Consider the following 21,194-nt stretch of genomic DNA (forward strand, 5'->3'; position numbering starts at 1 on the left):
TGCATCTTATCTATATTTACTGAGGGAATGATAAAGGAATTCTATTACCATCTTTTGCATAGGCCTTAACATGCCTCAACACATTTTGAAATTTTGAAACAAAACCATATACAGGATTGTTGACTGCATATTCTGATGCACAGGACATTCCCCCTCACCCTGTGTTATTTGAGAAGCTTACCTAAAGCCACACTGCTAAATATGGTGTCTACAGACTTAGCAAAAGGTAAACTAGACATAATATTTTCATGCAAATACCTCCCTCAGGCAGTGTAGGGATGTTTCAAATTAAGAAAGAGAGGTGTTTGCACATTCTGAAAGGGGCAAATGGATGCATGCTTTATATAGTTGTGCACACATGTGTATATCCATGAACTTATTGAAGTTATCTTCTGCCTGGGAAATCATGGTAAACTGGTATGCTTTGTTTTTATTTTGGCGCATAATTTTTGTATCCTTCACAATAGGAAAACACATACAAGTAATCTAGGTGGGGGGGGGGATATTTGTCGCCTCAATTTCCTGTTGAAATTGACCATAACAGTAAAATTCAGACACTCCTATGAAGTGCAGAACAGCCCTCTTAAAATCTACAAGATTGCTCCAGTATAATTAGCTTCCAGACAACAGCCATCCACTGCCATTTGAAAAAAGCAATCTATATTTAGGCACAGGGTTGGTCATTGGTGTTTTGTTTTTAAAATAAGGTGATTAGGTGAATTAGATGCACAAATGCCTTCTGCATGGGGAAAACAGATTTTTATCCAGCAATTCTACAATGTGGGAGTATATTGCAAGGGCACTAAAGCGATTAAGTTTGCGGTAAGCTACACTCCTGGTTGCTTGTGACCAGTATTAAAAACTGGGATAGAAAAGCTAGGAACCAAATGACTCCTCGGACCTGGGTTGTGGCTGCCAAAACAGAATGTCTAGTTGCCATTGGGGGGGGGGCAGTTTTTATTTATTATTTTGATAAGCATGAACTAATACGCAGTTCACATTAGAGACACATTGTTAATATCACATTTGTATCAGAAATTGTTAATACATGTTTAAATTTGTGTTTATAATAAAAATATTGGTACCGTACTTCAATTTTCAAAACACTCTACTCTTTATTGATAAACTCCTTAACATATAGTCTGTTTTTAACATATACTTTGGGGGTTCAATGCACATTCGTTTCAGTAATCTCTGAGTGTCAGCCAGGTGCAAAAATGCCACTCAGACTTTTTGAGGTGCTTGCAAATGGGATAATCTTTAGGCACAAAATACGTCTGGTGACCTGCTAATTTCAAACCCTGCTTGTGTCAAGAAAAAAATATTTAGAAAAGTTGTTGCTAAACAGTAGGCATGTATGTGTAGGCAGTACATCTGTTGACTTAAGGCCAAACTAGATACCTGGTGGATGAAGACCATGATTTTGAGAGGAAAAGGAGAGGGTGGGGGATAGATACACCAGACATTTCTCCTCTGCAGCCCTCCCACACCCCACCATGCCAAACATGTGTCTGGGAATCAGAGTGGAAGGAGTGGGTGCAGAATAACCAGGGCGACAGGCGAAGGATTGGAGAACCTCATACCTACTTGTTACCTCTACAAACCACAGCTTGACCTACTGCTTTTTTCAGTTAGGTTCCCAGACTCAGGGTCTGCTGAAGCATGTCCTATTTCAGCCCTTATCTGCAAGGCTGGCTCTAGACATTCCTATGTGAAAGGCTGTACATAAGTTTGAAAGCTAGGCCACAATGAATCTGTGAGCACAGTAGTACAAGTTCAGCATTGTTTTGCTCGTATTTAGAACCGGGCAAATGTCATCCCCCCCCAAAAAACAAAAAACAGTGCTCATAACCCTTAATAATTACAATGCTGTCTGCAAATTAGTTAGTATTCTGATCTGTTTCAACAAAAGCAACCATCAATAAATATAAGCTCAGATGCTCCATGGCAACTCTAAAATACAAGCTAACTAATTAAATCTCTTACTACTCATAACTACTGAGCTGTAATTGATGGGTTTCAAGGAGCATTATACATAAAGAAACATTCTCACAATAATTTATAACTTGTAAGGCACCAACAGAATACTTTGGGTGATCATGAACTGCATAGCCTGGAGGCTGAAAACACAAAGTTTGGAATGAAAAATGGCTAATGACTCTCTAAAGATAACTAATTAAACTCACAAAGTGCATTTTAAAAAATTTAAATGGTAATATCATATAATCTATGGCCATCAATGATCTTCTACTAAATTAATTGATATGAAGAAATAATTTGCATTGGATTTTGAGGGTTTTCCTGGTAGTTCTTAGCACCATTACTAGGGTGTTCTCCCTTGCAGAGGATCGCCCAGGCTGCCTAGTCTAAGTCCAGAGCAAAGGCAAACCAGAACAGTAACTCGACAACAGACTGAGCAGACACACAGGTCACCTGGCCACAGTCTTTCCCACTAGAAATTTATAATAATTATTTCTAAATCTGCATATATAAGCAAAAGCAAAAAAATCTGCAAATTTGCGTTATATATATTCAACTCTATTGGGAAAGGGAAATGTGGGTTTAATTGATCCTAGTTCCCAGTAATGTGCTTTGACTGCAACAATATTGTCCCCAAATAGTACCGTAACTGCTGTGACCTGGTCATCTGATCCCTGACACAGCTGACAAAACTATATCTATATATTTATCTGTCTACACACATTTTCACCTCTAATTACTCTTTTAAAATATTGTGCATAAGGTAAATAGAGATTATTATTTTTCCTTCTCCCTCTCATATAATATAAACCTGGGGTCATCCAACAAAGCAGAATGTTGGAAGATTCAGGATAGACTCTGTACAAACTGCACACTACAAAATTCATTACCACACAATGTAGTGGTGGTTTTATAAAGGGTGTTAGAGAAATACATGGAGAATAAGGCTGTCAGTTGACTACTAGACTATGTGCCTGCAATGTCAAGGCATACTGCCTTTGAATACCAGCTCAGGGAGCACAAGTAGGCCTTCCTTGAAAAGCTGGAAATATTAAGAACATGTTTCAGCCCTCTTGAGCACTAGGGATAGGGAAAGCTGCAAAATTGATATGAAACCAAATGAATGGGCATGTGTTTAGAACTAAGCAGCTGAATACTGCTATCAGTGCCTTGGAGTTCTGAGTACTAATAATTGGTTATGGAAACAAAGTAGACATAATTTAGCAATATTCAAGTTAATAAAGATTTTAAAAACCCACAATTTCCTTAGTATATGAACAAATCTTGTAATAACTTTAGAATGAATAGTTCTAATCAACTCACATTGTCCCTGTGTTTGGAGCTGGAGTTACTTACTGATTGTGAAATTGAAACATGATTTTTTAAAATGGGAAACAATTTATAAATAGAATCAAATAAATATCAGAATACGGCACTTATGACTCTCACTTTTTCTGCCTTCATATCCTCTCCCCCATTACCCCCACAAAAAAAAGTTGTTCTTAGCAACTGTGTTTGAAGTTCCCAAAGATGAAGGCAAGCTTTGTGGGTTAACGTGTCATCACTAGATAGACGTTTAGTGGTGCTTTTGGTCTTTGTGGCTTCTGGCTTAACTACATAGCAAAACTACCTCAAGGCTTTTAATTTCCTACTGACTTTGTAACTCTGGGGGATCTTCATTACAGAGGCCTTTCTTTTATCTCAATGGTTTTATTTCAGGTCTGTTTGACCTGACCACTCCCTGTCTAACAGATGCCTTTCCCTAGGCCTTGGCCATTATCATTCAAAAGTTTTAACAAGAGTTTCTTCACAAATGCATATGCTAGAATATACACCAAAGTGAGCAGGGCTTTATTCATGCCTCAGGCTGATGAATGATAGACCAACAGGCCCCAGTGTATTAAAAGCCCCAATCCACAAAACTGTACTCTCAAAGAGCCCTCACTATTCCCAGGGTGATAGCTGTTGCTCAAGTTCTTACTGAACCCCAAGAAAGCAATGTTACAACATTTTCCTTAGACTTCACATAAGCCACCCTGGTATGCCATTACAGCAGTGAAAACCTATACCTTCATTATTCATGACTGTTGCTTGGAGGAAACCCAAGCCCCTTTCTATAGGACAGTTCCTTATGTTGTATGCCTATACTCAACCACTGCTAGCCAAGAACAGTGATCATCCGCCTCGTATGAAACAAAGGCAATCTACAAGATGCAGATGTAGCTTTGCATTATTACAGACGCTTGGAGCACTTTCTAATTAAGCAGTTCCCCCACAAAATAAAATAAAATAATAATTGGGGGCCCTAGACTGGCGTAATTTATGGTCACCACTTCTCTCTCCTACCCCCTATGCTGTGTGTGTGTGTGTGTAACAGAGTAGTCAGGGGAGGGTGGTATCTCATATTGTGTAGGGCTTTGGAGCAGGACAAAGGACTCTCCACTCTTGTGATAGCCCCAAAGCTCAATGCAACATGAGAAATCTCTCTCCACAGAGACTCAGGAAAAAACCCCTCCATCTCAACACAAGTGATACATCCTACCAATATCTGTGTAGGGGGAAAGTGAGGGTTTCTACTATCATGTTTTGAACTCCCAGTTCATCACTCCCAACTAGCTTGGCCAATGGTCAGGGATATTTCATAGATATTGCATAGAATCAGAGTTGGAAGGATCATTTATTCCAACCACCTGCAATGCAGGACTATGCAGCTGTCCCTTACAGGGACTGAATCTGCAACCTTGGCATTGTTAGTACCATACTCCAGCCAACTGAGCTTAGCAACAGCTACCACCCTTGTGGGTTGAGGGAACTGTAGTAGTGTTTTCACTTCAGTGCTTTTTATACTCGTTGCGGAGTATTTTTCCTCTTTCCACACTAGGCTGTTTTTCTTAACCCTTCCTTAAGTGCTGCTACTATTATAGACACATTTCTTGAACTGGTAGAAGCTAATATACCCAAGAATTACCATATTATCTGCTTCTGCTATGAAAAACGGTAGACAGAATATGGCTTAACATACTTACTTTCCATGAGATCATGATCCAACCAGTTAAGCAAGTATGAGGGAGATATACACAAATGCTTTAATCCTGCTGCAGTCTATAGGATTTAACACTAGGCTAAACAACGTCCAAACCTTCAACATTTCTAAACAAAGAAATCCACCCTTTCATATAAAGAAAAGTACAATCAAGTGAGGTAGATTATCATTTTCCCACATTTGCACAGAGTTTCATCAAACAACCCCCTTTTGGGCTGGATTTGTTGGAATTGTTTTGTGTTCTGACTTCTTGAAAGCCTTGTGACTGTCCCACAGAGCAGCCAAACAACCAAAAGAGAACATACCTGCTGAGCTAAAGAAGGGAAATCTTCACATTTGTTTATTTGAGGGGGTATAGCCAGCAGTAAATATTTAAAGGCAAGCTGCATTCTGAGTCTAAATGCAGTAATGCTGAAGTACAATTCCATTCCCAACCGTAATTAAATTATAAATGTTTAAGGGATTTGTGTAACTTTTTCCCTCCGGTTCTGCAGTATCTGTAGCCTGACTCTGCTAATCCTGTGTTCAGTGCTCTGTATTCTGACCTCCTTAATATCTCCATGCAAGAATGCTGAAACGCTATAGTCTATTAATAATTTATTCCTCTCATCTAGCAATGGATTATTGTTCCATAAAACTCACTGGAACATGCTAGACACACACTCCTCCCCTCCCCCTACGCAATCAACAGTCCAGAAATACACTTTAAAAGGAAACAATGGTAAGCCTTGCCCCTTTGCACACTTGCTCTTAAGCATTGTGGTCGCTTAATTCTGGATTCAGCTGTGATTTACAAATTATTATTACGAAAGCGAAAACGGATTAAAAATGCAAGCGGCTGACGAGTTGCCATTTCACCCAGAGAGCTTTATCGCTAGTTGTATCAGGTTTTCTTGCATGATCAGTTTTCATAATAAAGCACAGGTGAACAGCATCAGGGTAAGACTGAGCATTCATTGAAACAGGGGCACATACCAGGTGACACCATAAAAATGAACAGATTGATTATGGAAAAGGTTTTTGTGGGATATTTCTGATGAAGTTTACTCTAGGCCATGAAAGCTTTTGACACAATTATTTTGTTGATTTTAAGGGTGCCGAAAGACTCTTGGTCGATGTTTAGGAATGCCCCAAATTGCCATGAAAGCCAACAGTGAAATATGGGATGCACCAGTCAAGAAGAAAATCAAATGATGTGAACTGAAAGTTTGCAACTCAAAATAAGAACAAGGAGAGAGGATGCTGCCTACATCCTTAGATTAGAAGACAAGACCCAGGCCTTTATTTCTTGTAGGCTAATAGGTGCACAGGGAAGAATCTGTGAATGACCCAAGACAGAGAAGAAGAAGAAGAAGAAGAAGAAGAAGAAGAAGAAGAAGAAGAAGAAGAAGAAGAAGAAGAAAGTAAAAGGATGGCTGAACAACACTGGAATCTTCTAGGCAATATCCAGATAACCAACCTGGGATAATAGCCAATGAATATGGTTCTGTAAACAAGTAGATTAGAGCTGTTCCTCTTAACACCTCACCCCATTCAGTGGCCCAATTCAGACATAACTAGAAAAGTTGGATCAGATTCTGGTTCAAATATGGCAAGCCATGTTCTGGGCAATCCAAAATTAATGGTTTGCTATATATGGATGAATTGGCAAAATGACTGTTCCAAAACACAATTGGGAGCTTGTCACCTCATCCCCTCGTGTGCAAATAACCACTGTTCATATCAACAAACCAAAACTGCATAGTAAAACCAAGTTTGCATATTTAAAATAGTGCATTTTTGTCTCAAGCGGAAGTCAGTGTTACTGAGGATGTTAAGATACTAGACATGCAGTACCAGTAATACTTTACCACTGACTCCATAGAAAGGAGAATCACAAGAGCCAGTTCCATATATGTAAAAGCTGGAAAGTATGGCCCTGACAGCTACCTAGAGTACGTCCTACACAAGCCCCATGAAATGTATGGTCACTTTCATAACATTTGCACAGTACTTTTGAGGAAACAACTAGTAAGGAAAAGTGCTCTAAATAAAGCTTTTTATAGGTGCTACCATACCTAAGCACATAATTGCCACAGCAATTTTCGGGGCATTTCAAAATGAAATTATCAGTTTTAAGCTCAAGATGAGGTGACACACCCACACAAGCATTTCTCAGAGGCTTTTTAAAAAAGAAAATGTTAATCCTCTTTAGATCAGCCCAGGAATGTAACGCTTCTAAAATGAATAACTGTCTTGACAATGGGGTTTTGAGATAATCAGATGAAGCGTCACAAGCAGCAATCACCTGTCTTAATGTATTTTCTGTATTTTATACAGAAAATGTATTTTCTGTCTCTGCCCCTGAGAAATTATTCTAGGTGACAAAGTACCGAGTCAATGGATGACGTTTGGAATCCAGCTAAACTGTAGCTATATAATATCACACAAGTATCAGCAGAGAATATTCTTCTGAACTATATACCTACCATATGGAAATTAACAACTGTACAACAAAAATTTATTTTTACGTGTTCTAATGGTAGCCAAGAGGCTGATATTGATGAACTGGAAGAGTAAAGATATTATCTCCTTTAATCAGTGGATTGATAAATATGATAACACTTGCAACCTATGAATGGACTGCTTACAGACATAGACTCTGCTTGGATAAATACAACAATATTTGGAACAAATGTATACAAAATGTAAAGGTAAATGTACAGCGACCATTAGGTTCAGTAGAGGACAACTCTGGGTTTGCGGCGCTCATCTCACTTTACTGGCAGAGGGAGCCAGCATTTGTTCGCAGACAAATGTAGCCAGCATGACTAAGCCACTTCTGGCGAACAAGAGCAGCCCATGGAAACGCTGTTTACCTTCCCACAGGAACAGTACCTATTTATCTACTTGCACCTGACGTGCTTTCAAACTGCTAGGTTGGCAGGAGCAGGGACCAATCAACGGGAGCTCACCCCGTCGTGGGGATTTGACCTGCCAACCTTCTGACTGGCAAGCCCTAGGCTCTGTGGTTTAGACCACAGCCACCAGCGTCCCTATACAAAATGTGGTATTAATACAAAATGTAGTATTAATACAAAATGTAGTAGACTATTAATATTTCTTTAGTATTAGGATAATAATATCAAATTTATAAAAGGATGTATGGGTTAGGGTATTTTTTGTATATATTTATATAATGTCCCCCCCCCCCCTTTTACACAGTTCTGTGTTTTGTTCTTTTTCCTTTTTTCTTCTTTTTGTATCACTTTACAAACGGGACTTCTCTGCAGTGCCTCCCTGATTGTGGAATGCTCTCCCCAGGGCGGTTCAGTTGGTGCCTTCATTATACAGCTTTAGGTGCCAGACAAAAAAACACTCCCCTTCAACCCGGCCTTGGGCTGATTGACATCTAGTCAATATAAATTGTGCTGTGGAAGGGGGGAGGGTTATTGGTTTGTTTCTGTTCTTATTTTTATTGTGCATTTTGTGTTTTCTATATGGGAATTTTATGTTGTGAACTGCCCTGAGAACTATGGATATAAGGTGGTATACAAATTTAATAAATAAAAAAGAAACTAAATGCAAACTGCTAACCTGAATACTTTTTATAAGCAGGGAAAAGGGCACTGGGGGATTTTGTGGAACCAAGGGGGCAGCAGCCTCCAAAAAAGTTTGGGAACCACTGCTTCAATATCTCATACAAACAATCATACTACAAAACGGCTGTGTTGCCTTAACCCAAAAGTTAGGGGTTGCCTTAATAAAGTTCAGAGTAGCCCTGCAGAATGACCTGCAGCGTTCAGAAATAGTTTGAAAGTCCAACAGCAGCAGACCAGAGCCCGTCGTTACATGTGTAAATGCTGTAGAAACAACCTTCCCGGTTTTCAAGATTTCACTACTCGTAACAGGATCGTGAGCGATACTGGAAATTTTCACAAGACGGCTTTCAACTGTTCTAGAGAAGGTAACTGGTAATTATGGAGCCAGACAGCTTTGGGAAGAGGTGCATCTTTAATGAGTAACATGAGACGCCTCTCTTTCTCTCAGGAAATACTGCTACTAAATCCAGCACTTCTTAACATTCAAAAACCATGTGCCTTTTCCTGCTACTGCCCTGCAAAGAGGCATAAATGCTTCGGAAAGAATGCACCTTTTAATTGTACATGAAGGAGGGAGGTATGCCTCCTTTTCAGCACAGAGGAAAGAACCATGCGGGTTATAATTCTGTCAGCACATAACCAACACCACAACACATAGTGTGTGTACACACACAAACACAGAGGGAGGGAGTCAAAAAAAGAGCTATAAACTATATCCAACAGGAGAATTATCAGAGTTTCTTTTTACAAAGGTAACCACTTACCATTATCAGTAGCACCAACATATCCTCTGGTCTCATTTCACAAAGCACTCAGATCCAGCCAGCAACAAAAAATGAGGAAGCGTGAGTCTTTCATTCCGCTTCTGGCTCAGAATGTGGGTGTAACTTGCTAAGTTTCATGCTAAGTAGAGATGGGTCATTTGGGTGTGTTTAAAAGGTTCTCTCTCATCCCCCTCTCCTCCCCCTCTCTGTAGTCAAGGCTTTGCTTTTGCATTTTTCACATGCAGAAGAGAGCAGGCTGTTGGGATCGTCTTCAACTTCCTCAAATCTAAATACTCACAAACACCACCTCAGCAGGGTCTCTTGAATAGGGATGCCTGTAACAGCGGGTTTAGCCAGTCACTGAAAAACACAGCAACCCAAGAGAAAGGCTAAAGGCTTGGAATGGCACTTCAGCGGCTTTCACACATGTGCCCCATGAGCAACAGACTGAAGCCAAGTAATCTCTAGGAAAAGTCAAAACAAAGAGGAGGTGGGCTGCTCCTGCCTGAGGAGTTGGATTAGGGGTTATGATGTTCCTGCCAAACCATGGCAGAACGAATGGCATGCCCAGAGGTTCAGTCTAAGATCTCTAGTCTCCAATACACCCTTGAATGAATGACATAGCTATAGCCCCATTCATTTCCACAATAATCCTACAGCTATAATCCTTGAAGCATTTTAGAGGAAATCTGTCCCCCATGCAAACTGTTCTCACATTGAGAGCTTGTGCTTCTCACTGCAGGGAGTGTGGGAGAAGTGATGTGAAGCTTCTGTTTTGGAACATACAAAGAAGAAGAATACAAAAAAAAAGCAGCGAGTCACTTGCACTTCCTGTTCCTACTCCTCCACTCCCTCCCACATATTGCATAATGTTCTATCTTGGGAAATGTTCTTCTTCCTCACTAGATCCACACATATCAAAAAGTTCTAGGTTGACCTGGAGGTTTGTTTCTAAGACTCAAAGAATACTTCCATCACATCACTGAACAGTGTGCCAATACAGAGCCATGTTCTTAGTACTCCAGGAAGAGCAGCCCTGCACAGAAAGTGCTGGATGGTCAGAACACCAGACAAGAATTCTTATTTTTTTACTGTATGTTTTATTTGGAAAATAGCATTACTTATTATATTCCCTCAGTCATGCAGAATATGACTCCACATAGAGCTTGAGAAACAATTCTGACATCATAAACATGAGTCTGGCAAAAGAGGACTGTGGTCATCATAAACAAATTGGGACTATGCATGGGAGGGTGAGAGGCGACTCTCCAACACCACATTTAACAGGTCATCACCATCTGGAGGACCTGCTGGGGAATATGGAAAAGAACTTTGTAACCAACTTCACTATTTCCTAACGATATACAGAAATAAATCTTTAGACAAACCCCAATACAGTCATACCTCGGAAGTGGAACGCCTTGAAAGATGAACGTTTTGGCTCCCAAATGCTGCAAACCCAGAAGTGATCGTTCCCAGTTTACAAATTTTCTTTGGAACCCGAACGTCCGTCGTAGCTTCCGATTGGCTGCAGGAGCTTCCTGCAGTCCTGCAGAAGCTGTGCCTTGGTTCCCGAATGTTTTGGAAGTTGAACGGACTTCTAGAACGGATTCCGTTCAACTTCTGAGGTATGACTGCGGACCAAATCTGAGGCCTTCCAACTACCACCCGAAACTCACCCCCAAATAGGCAATTCTATTTAGGAGATACCACTATCTTCCTTAGGAAGCTATAGTCTAGTGACAGTACGCTGGTGAATACTATTTAGGCAGCCATGAATTCTATGCACCAACATTTCCCACAAAATGGAAGGCTACAAGAAATTTTATCTCTGATGATGCCATAATTCATCTGACCACCAAGTTTTGCCATTTTCTCTTCTCTATCCATTGTTTCCCTTGAGGAGGTCTATTCAGGTTGGTGACACTACCATGCAGACTCATTTTGCAATGGTATGCTATCATATTCATGGCTGACTTCAAACAATACTTCTTCAGCTTCTATCTTCAAAAGGCATCTTCTGCACCTGAGATACATCACCTAGACCTACATAATGGAGGACCTTGAAAAATCATACCAGGATTTCCAACATTTTCCATCCCTTTATTAACCTAAGCCTAGAGCAGTACATGTAGCAGTTTCAGTTTGTGGAACTATGCAGTGAACAGATATGTAATTACCATCTTGTATTAAAAACCCACTGAACACAACATGCTTCCAGCTACTGCCCCAAGCATATCACACAATCCATCATCTCTATAGCAGAGCCCTACAATACAACATCAACCACTTGTGCTGGTTTGTTTCTTCTATTCATGTGGTGTGCATTATCCAACTCTGCTGCTACAGAGGATGGAACTGAATCCAGGTTTTGTATGCATCCAAGCTATATATGTACACAACCACACTATATGTGAGTTCCTCTGAACTACATGTAAGTCAAAGAGATATGAATACAACCACACATACTACTCCTTCTGTTGGGGAGAATCTCACCTTATAGGCAATAGTTTTTCGTACACAAGGCAGTGTGAATTTGGAATTTGGTTGTGAAACTGTAAGGCACATGAGTGAGATGCAATGATCACCAAAACAGCAGCACAGATAAGCAATTTTCAGACATTTTCCACTTTCTTCCTCTGAAATACTGCACGATTAATTCACATAGGAGCTTTTCCTAACTTCATTCTGAAATGCAGCTGATTCAGGAGACTGTAAGGAAACCCAGGAAAATCCTTATCCAACTGACACGATAAATTACTTGGAATGTTAAGTGGAACTTTGGGGTTTCAGTACTGAGAATACAACTACACAAATCTGCCATAAAAACTGAGATTTTCCAATATTACCATCATACATTATTGCTACTTGAAACGATCTCTGTGTGATGGCTACTCCATTCAGCAACCTTTGCGTACTGGCTCATCATGCAACTCTTTCCACACTGTATGGTTTATTCCCACACCAGTAACAAGCGGTTGTGATGGCAGCTCACAACAACAAGATAGCAAACAATTTTGCAGGGGACAAGTCAGCAATGCATATAAATGGGTAGATTCGACTTTTAACATAATTAATGGTGCTTGCAAAATGAATCACAGCACAATTCTATCTGGAAGGAAGCTCCATGGTGTTTAATGGGGGTTGTTCACAGGTAAGCATGCACAGATTGCAGCCTTAATGCCCTTTCTATCGTGCATAACCATGCACTTTGACATGTGATAACTCTGGATGTCAAATGGTCAAGTTAAATCAAAGGCCTTGCTTCACTCAACCAATAAAAGAAAGCCCAGCACAAACATTAGCTTAAATTCAGGTTGGGAAAATGAGCAACACTGATTGTGAAATATTATTACCAAGACACTGAATAATAAACCTCATATTTCTTAACAAAATCTACAACAGAAGCTAAAGCATTGGGGTCAGATCCAATGTTGTTGTTCTGTTAGTACAGACTGCCACTTGCTCAAGAAAACTTCATCTCTCCCCTGCAGCCAACCCACACTCTCAAAATATGCCCTAGAGGATTGGAAGACCCGGGAGGCAGATTCTGAGGGCGCTCAAGGAAATGAGACGAAGGGGAAGTCCCAGGGCATGAGTGGAACTTGTAGACACATAAAGTTGGATATACAACTCGTGGTATTCTTAGAATTTTCCTGGGGCTAATCTGAATGTTATTTCAGAGGGGAAGCTACATTATTCAGCTGCATCAAAAACAATGAGTGATTAATTTTCCAACTGTTTGGTGTAAATATGTTTAGTAAGGCCATGGTTATGCAAAAAGAAGAAGTATTTTATCGTTCTAAGAAGATGCACATGAACATACACACATACATGTACTATGATAATCCCATTCACAGGCAGCTTGCGTTCCACATTTCTCCACTAATTTCTCAATTTTCACGCCACTGCAAACACTTTACCTATAGCCCCCTAAGGACCTCCTCCTCCACCACCTTTCCCTTTGACACAAACTAGACGAGAGCAGCCCAGCACACAGAAGTCCTCCTCATCAAAGTCAGCCTTGCTGCTACAGAGGTGTATTCAGTGAGAAGCTGTAGGGGCAGTGATGGGATGGAGGAGGAGGACCACAACCAAAACCATCACAGGCTTTTTGATTATCTAACCTTACTTACCAAGCTTGATGGATTACAGCAGGGGTAGCCAATGTGGCACCCTGCAAATGTTGTGGGACTCCAACTCCCATTATCCTCAGCCAGCATAGCCAATGGCCAGAGGTGCTGGAAGTTGCAGTCCAGCAACATCTGGAAGGCCCCATGCTGCCTGACTCTGGATTAGAGATTTTAAAAATTAAGCATAAAATTCTCTTCCCAAAATCCCAATGAAAAAAAAATGGATGTACGGAATACCTACTTAAAACCCCATTAAAACAGCTAAAACATAATGATTTCTACCCAGCCCTTGTATGCACTTAACCCTGGTCCCTGAAAGCCAAACCTAATAAAAAGGACTTACAAGTGCAATAACAGTCGGTTATTTATAGGCACTAGTCATACTGATGGCTGTAAAATGCAAATTGTTATAACGCACTCCTGTGTTCTGGGCCACTAGGGCACTTTAAATATTTACAAGTTCACAAGACGGAAAAGAGTATCATTCATTATCCAGAAACACAAGCATTGCCGACACTGCAGTTCCATGGAGAAGTCCTATCTATTCCAAATCAAAAGCAAAGTCTAGCAGCTAAGCAAGTGTAGGCACACACTCCTAAGAGGAGAAATATTCCCACCAACCGCAACTGGTAGAGAACAAATGACAGCAGGTCCATTTAAAATTGGCTTTGAATTGAAAAAGGGAAAAACGCCTTTTTGCTGTCAGCACTCTCTTCATTTGCATTTTGTCACAACAAACAGCAATATCATATCCAACTGGCCTTACCATTTTGTAAAGTCATTATTAGAGTCTTGTGCTACCAAAGATGCCTATATAAACTGATGTGATCTTCCTCTGGAGAGCACTTCAAAAAACAACAACACACAGCTAACAAAGGGAGTCATGTCAATTTGACCTTTGGCTCATTTTTAATTAACGGATGAAGGAAAACACAGAGAATCTGACCTTTCAACATTAAGGGGTAAAAGGCATACCAAAAATAAATGCCAACAGGTGCAAAGAGAATGACTGCAAAGCTACAGGTAGAGTAGTATATCTTGCATGTATTTTATACTGACACAGAGCTTGATCCTATTTAAAGTTAAAGGGTAAAGGGTCCCCTGACTGTTAGGTCCAGTCACGGATGACTCTGGGGTTGCGCCACTCATCTCGCTTTATTGGCTGAGGAAGTCGGTGTACAGCTTCCGGGTCATGTGGCCAGCATGACTAAGCCGCTTCTGGCAAACCAGAGCAGTGCACGGAAACACCGTTTACCTTCCCGCTAGAGCGGTACCTATTTATCTACTTGCACTTTGACGTGCTTTCGAACTGCTAGGTTGGCAGGAGCTGGGACCGAGCAACAGGAGCTCACCCCGTTGCGGGGATTCGAACCGCCGACCTTCGGATCAGCAAGCCCTAGGCTCTGTGGTTTAGATTACAGCGCCACCCGCATCCTATTTAGGCCCATGCAAAAGCCAAATGTTCTGATGGAGACAAATAGCTCTTTCCTTGGCCATGCATTTGAGAAAGGTAATTAACTTACCTTTCCTCTCTGGTGAGAATCAGCTGTAAGCCCAGCAGACATGCCTACAGTTCAAGTCTGACAAAGGGAGGTGATTCATAGAGATGACATACTATAGTCTGAGCATGTTCTAAAATAACGAGTGACACATACCAGTTGGGGTAGGTTCACAGTAGAGAGTTTGACTGACAACACCCTTGCCGATAGCCCTTGAAGGCAAAACAATGACTTGTTGGCTCATGCCCGCAGTATTTTGAGAACAGGCCTTTCCAGACTCTCGCTCATCCTATTAAACGGCCAGCGAAGTTGAGATAGTCTGGTAGAAGCCTTCGCGTGTACTGAGGGACCAAACCCCTTTGCCTTTCTTGCCACATTAATCCTAGCTAAAATGCAGTGTTTTTACTACCTGGGCTATACAGTTTTGCACGCAACTTGTAAACTTTCCATATAAACACCAAAATGGCACTCCATCAGCCCATGTCCAAGAGCATGCCGGGTCCAGACTTCATAGTAGATCCTGAGCATGGTGCCAAAAATACACAATCTCAGAGTAGCAAAGTATTCAACAGGTTGCCTCTCTTCTCAAGTAGTGCAATATAAGGTTGGAACAAGTTTTACTTTTAGTGAGACACAGAGAGCAATTCTCTCACCTCAGTGACCTGTTGGCGTTTCCAACTGCATCTCTTTTCCTTCTCCCTACAACAGTCTGAAGAGCAAAGCTATAGGCAAGTAGAGAAAGAAAAGGAACAGCAGAAAAATAACTAGGGGGAAGGGATTGACAGCAGAACTAAAGGCACTGCTCTGCTCTGCTGGCTGCTATCTGCTGTCCCCAAGTGTACAGTGTACTATGTCTTTTCTAGAGTTGCCATATTTCAAAAAGTAAAAACTAGGACACCCTGAAAGTTGTTGATCTTTTTAAAGGAAGACCCCAAAACTGACTTGCCTAAGATTCTGGACAAAGCACCACTTTTCGGAAATTTCCCATGAATGTCAATTCCGCCTTTGAAATCCCGCTAATGTCTGGGGAAATCTGGACGTATAGCAGCCCTGTCGTTTCCCATGCTGTATAAACACGTGCACACACCCGCTCTTGCTCATTACCCATAAAACCAACTTCATCCTGCAAATTTCTCGTGGACCGTCAGGCTTGCCACATCTAACTGCTTCAACTGTTCATGTATTCAAAAATTCTCCCCCCACCCGCACTGTCTATATTTTAACGCCCAGGAGTCCACCTGCCATGTATTTCAAAATAAACCTTTTCCATAGCATGGGTTAAGGCTACGGCTTTTTCTGGACACCTCCTATGCCTGACAAAATGCATTCAAACTAATTAGGCTGATATAAGAAGAGCAAGTTATAATTCAACTGTTTTGCTTCTCCCCCATTCCCATTCCCCCTTTTTCGAAGCTGCTTTGGTACAGAGTCACATTCGCCTACATTAAACACCTGAGTGATGAATAAAGTATTACAATTTTATATCTTCCTATTAATATCAGCTCTGGCAGAGTTCCTTACCCTAATTATGCCACAAGACTAGATGAAGAGTATCCTTCCAGATTCCCAGACAAACTGGAGACAACATGCTCTTCAAAATGCAATCCCGTATCCAAGCCTTGGGATCTGCCTCTGTGAAGTGTTTGATCAACATTACCCTGTCTGTGTCCACACCACGCTGAAGAAATCTCTACCTGACACACAGGGTGGGGAAAACAGGGTTATGCAGCCTACTCAGTGTAGGTGCATGTTTAAACAGAACACTGGGAACAGACACAACTGAACCCTAATAAATGTCAACAGATTGTCACACCCTGAAACACCTGCTAATTAGCATCCACTGTCATGTGTTAACCCATTGCTTAAACGCTATCATTTGGAGCAAAAGTAGGCTTGGGAGTAACTTCCAGAGCCTTTGAAATGCAGGCCATCCTCTGATTTGGGTAGCAATGAAATGTGAAATTTTAAAACAAGGAGCTGACTTTACTGCAGAACATTAAAAAAAGCTTTTGAAGGGAGAGAAAACCGGGGAAACTGCAGCAGACCACTTGAAGCATTCATCCCCCCCCCCCCCCCAAAAAAAAAAAATTCTGGGAAGTATAGTTTGTTAAGAGTGCTGAGAGGAAACCCCTATTCCTCTCACAGAGATACAATTCCCAGAGTTCCCTAGGAAGAGGGATTGATTCCAAACTACTCTTAAAATTCTAGCTATGAGGGGGAGCAGGGTTTCCTAAGAACTCTCAGGATCCCTAACAAACTACAGGTGTTGGGATGGGAAAGCTCTTTTAGACTGGGAGTGTGCTTCCATTCTCCAGCCCTGGTCTCCACTGACTGTCATCCCTGACCATTAGGCATAATGGTTGCAACTGATGGGAATTAGGAGCCCAACAACATCTGAAAGGCCACAGGTTCCCTAACTCTGGCATAGAACAGAACCTGCAGTACTATACTTACATTGGGCAGGGCCAGTTCACGGGAACATCAGTATAGTATAAGTGTGGATTTGTATGAATCTGTGCTTATATGTTCAGGTTACCCAAAAAATATTTTCTCTGAAATGCCAGATTTCCAGCCTTTTCATTCATGCATCTTAGCCAGTAATAAAAGATACTGCAGTCTACCATTTCCTGCAAAAATGAAAATAGTTAAGAAAACCTTTTTACAAGCTATAGGAGCCCTAATGACTATAATCCTGTCTTCTCTTCTTTACATTTTATTGGGAAAATATTTCAGGTACTGAAAGGAAGATTTGTGACGCCACACAGTTCTTTACACCATTCAAAAAGAAATCAGAACTAGTCAAATCCTGATTCCCACCCTCTACCCCAAGGCATTAAAAGTACACCACTTCCCTGTAATGACAGAGAAGTTGTGGTCTGAACAATATGGTTAGAAGGCCAATTAACGGATCCGTTTTGGGAAGTGGTAGGTGCCTCTGTTTTTTTCCTTTTGGGTGTTTGTTCTCTGTACCTTAATTTTTCTCCTTGCAGCAAACTGCAAACCATATTACAGTGGTACCTCGAGTTAAGAACTTAATTCGTTCTGGAGGCCTGTTCTTAACCTGAAACTGTTCTTAACCTGAGGTACCACTTTAGCTAATGGGGCCTCCCGCTGCCGCTGCGCTGCCGCCACACGATTTCTGTTCTCATCCTGAAGCAAAGTTCTTAACCCAAGGTACTATTTCTGGGTTAGCGGAGTCTGTAACCTGAAGCGTCTGTAACCTGAGGTACCACTGTACTGGGGAATCAAAGGGCTGTGGCTCAGTGCTAGAGCACACTAGGGCTGGGCGATGTCAGCTTTTCAACATCACAGCATATCACCAGCCAAACATCACGGTCTGGCGATATACCCCAATGTTGAAAAAACAATCTACAGTGGTACCTCGGGTTACATACTCTTCAGGTTACATACGCTACAGGTTACAGACTCTGCTAACCCAGAAATAGTACCTCTGGTTAAGAACTTTGCTTCAGGGTGAGAACAGAAATTGTGCAGACGCAGCGGGCAGCCCCATTAGCTAAAGTGGTGCTTCAGGTTAAGAACAGTTTCAGGTTAAGAATGGACCTCCAGAACGAATTAAGTACTTAACCCAAGGTACCACTGTACATTGGTCTCAGCCTGTGAGCCGCCGCGTGAAATTGCCACAGCTCTCACTGCAGAAGCTGAGGCGGTTTCACCCCAGTGCCTAGTAAGCTCAGCTGGGGTGCCAGGCTGGGGGATCCTTTAACTGCTCGGCTGAGGGGAATGGCAAGCGCACACTCCTCAGCCAAGCAGTTTAAAGATGCAGGGGGAGGAACAAGATGTATTGACGCCTTGCCGATACAGCCTTTTTCTCCCTCTACGCAGTATGATATATCGCTGGCGAAACCGCCACCGCTCCTCAGTCCCTCTGCTAGCAATGCTCACAGGAGGAAGTCACTAGAAGAGGGACTCAGGAGTGGTGGCAGTTCCACCAGCGATATTCCGCTGAGTGAAGCTGACATCTCGATCTGCTCCTCATACTGGTCCTGGGTGATATATTGATATGTCGTCCAGGCCTAGAGCAGACAGCCCCAGATTTAATCTCCAGCATCTGCAAGTGAGGCTGAGAAAGACCCTGATCTGCAAATACTGAGGGAAGAGGAAAAAATACAAAAAAGGCTCATTCACACATTTTTTTCCAGAGTTTGCAAGAGGACACACACACTCCATTCCAGCTTGCAGCAAAAGCTTTTCTCCAAACCAGGCTGGCAAGCCATCCTGCAGACCTCTTTTGAAAAAAACTAAATCACTCATCTGCGGGTTTTACAAAAAACAAAAACCCTGCTGTGCGCATTCAGTTCTTTGGCAACATGTAAATGGGCTTTCTGGATCCTGGCAAAAGCCACAGCAGAGGCACATCTGCCTCTGCCTTTTAATCATTAAGGCGAGCACAAATTTGTTATGTATTACTCCAACCATTGCTATGAAAATCATTTTTTTTAAAAAAAGGGGCGATCAACAAAATTGTTTTACATAGTGGTGTTGTCTTCCAAGACAGAAATATTTTGCATTTCGGTAGCACCTCAGAAGGCATCATTGTTATGTGGTTGGAGATCAATTCCAAAATTTGCTTAGGAAATAAGTGCTAAAAAAGGACAGACTGTAGCTGGAAATACATTACAGGCTTGCAATGCAAAGAGCTTGTGTCAGTGTTTCAGACAGATATGGCAGTTCTAATGGTAAGGGCTAGGATATGGGTTATTTGTGCAAGGAGAGAAAGTCACTACTAAAAGGTAGAATTCAAAATTTCATTCCAGACAACAAACTATGGTTTGCAACTCCGCTGCAAACCAGGATCACATCCCAGTATACCGTTTTGGGGTTGCAGAGAAAGCACAAACCAAAGCTTATTACTTTGGATAAAACATCCCAATTATAGTTCTGTTAGGCATACAAGATAACCAACCCTGCCTTGTCATGTGAAGGTGGGGAGTGGGGAGGATGGGGCTGTGCAGTACACTTTAGCCTTGAAGAGAGCTTATGGCTTTTCTCAAATGAGGAAGAGGAACTAAGACATACAGAAGGGGAGGTGATTGAATATGAGCCCAAAGCTGAGATATGATACTAACTATGGGACTTAGACACCAGACCACTTCATGTTTTTTTACAGTTTTCACATGAAAGCTAAAAAGAAACCAAAGTGTGCTCCTATATGGCTGTACTCTAGGAGAAGGCTGCAGGTTTTGTAAAAAAAAACTTCCCATCCATGGGTACACCACCCCAGTTATGTGAAGAACCTGCACACCAGCACTGCTAATAAGCTGATAGGTGTTTGCAGTACTTTTCTTCTAGAAAAAAGGGTGCTGGTGCTGTGTACCTTTGAGTAATCCCAGAAAAAAAGCACTGGGTGTTTGGGGAATGTGCCTGTGGTAGTAGTTCTCTACACAATCAGGTCAGCGCAAGCAGCGCTGCTTACAAATGTTATAGTCCCTGCCTAAAGTGCTACCAGACAGAAGTGATTTTCAGGATCCTCTCCATAAGGTCTATGAAATAATAATAATAATAATAATAATAATAATAATAATAATAATAATTTATACCCCGCCCATCTGGCTGGGTTTTCCCAGCTGCTCTCATTTAGCCGTCAGAGAAAGAACATTCAACAGCTATTGGAGGATGTGATTAGAAAGGTTTTTATTCTAATGTCTACCAGTTACATGGAACGTATCTGTCGGTTAAAAATGGCAAAAACAGATTCTGGCTTGCTATCTAGGAAAAGATCATGATTAAACTTCCCAGTAAACACACCTGATTAAAAATAAATCATTTGGTTCATCGTGCCTACTTTGAAATTTGTCTGAGTGTGCATGTGTATGTATACTGTGTGTGTGTGTGGAGAGAAAGAGAAACAGAGAAAGAAACACACACAGAGACACACATATAGGCTAAATAGTATGCCAAATATTGCAAGTTTTTCATTATTAAATCAGAGCACTGAGTTCAGAACAATTAGTTATCTTGCACGTGGGTTTGCATTTGGAAGTCTTTAGAGGCCGCCTGCTGCCAGGCTCTTCTGGAAATCCAGCTGGCAGCCATAAAACTATTACTTCATTTGGTTGCATTTTGTACTTGTATCTGCCTTCTGGGTACAGAAGGCACCGGGCGAGGGCAGTGGGGGGGGGGGATAAATATGTGCAGACCAGAGTTTGATTCCATATAGTACTGTTTCGTTT

The 21,194-nt window shown here is 41.4% G+C and overlaps 1 protein-coding gene across 9 annotated transcripts in view; it reads right to left on the bottom strand.

Moving 5' to 3' along the window:
- The window catches only part of TIAM1 (TIAM Rac1 associated GEF 1), a 186,737-nt gene that overhangs the window by 100,933 nt on the left and 64,610 nt on the right, over window positions 1-21,194 (bottom strand). Inside the window, exon 1 of one of the 9 annotated variants that reach the window (XM_083438586.1) lies at window positions 16,522-16,730. The exons of the other annotated variants lie outside the window; for them this stretch is intronic. The gene's annotated coding sequence lies outside the window, so the exon portion shown is untranslated. Of the gene's footprint in view, window positions 1-16,521; window positions 16,731-21,194 lie in introns of those variants that run through there. 9 annotated transcript variants of the gene reach the window in all.

The sequence above is a fragment of the Podarcis tiliguerta genome, assembly GCF_965153285.1.
Source record: "Podarcis tiliguerta genome assembly, chromosome: 4".
NCBI lineage: Eukaryota > Metazoa > Chordata > Lepidosauria > Squamata > Lacertidae > Podarcis > Podarcis tiliguerta.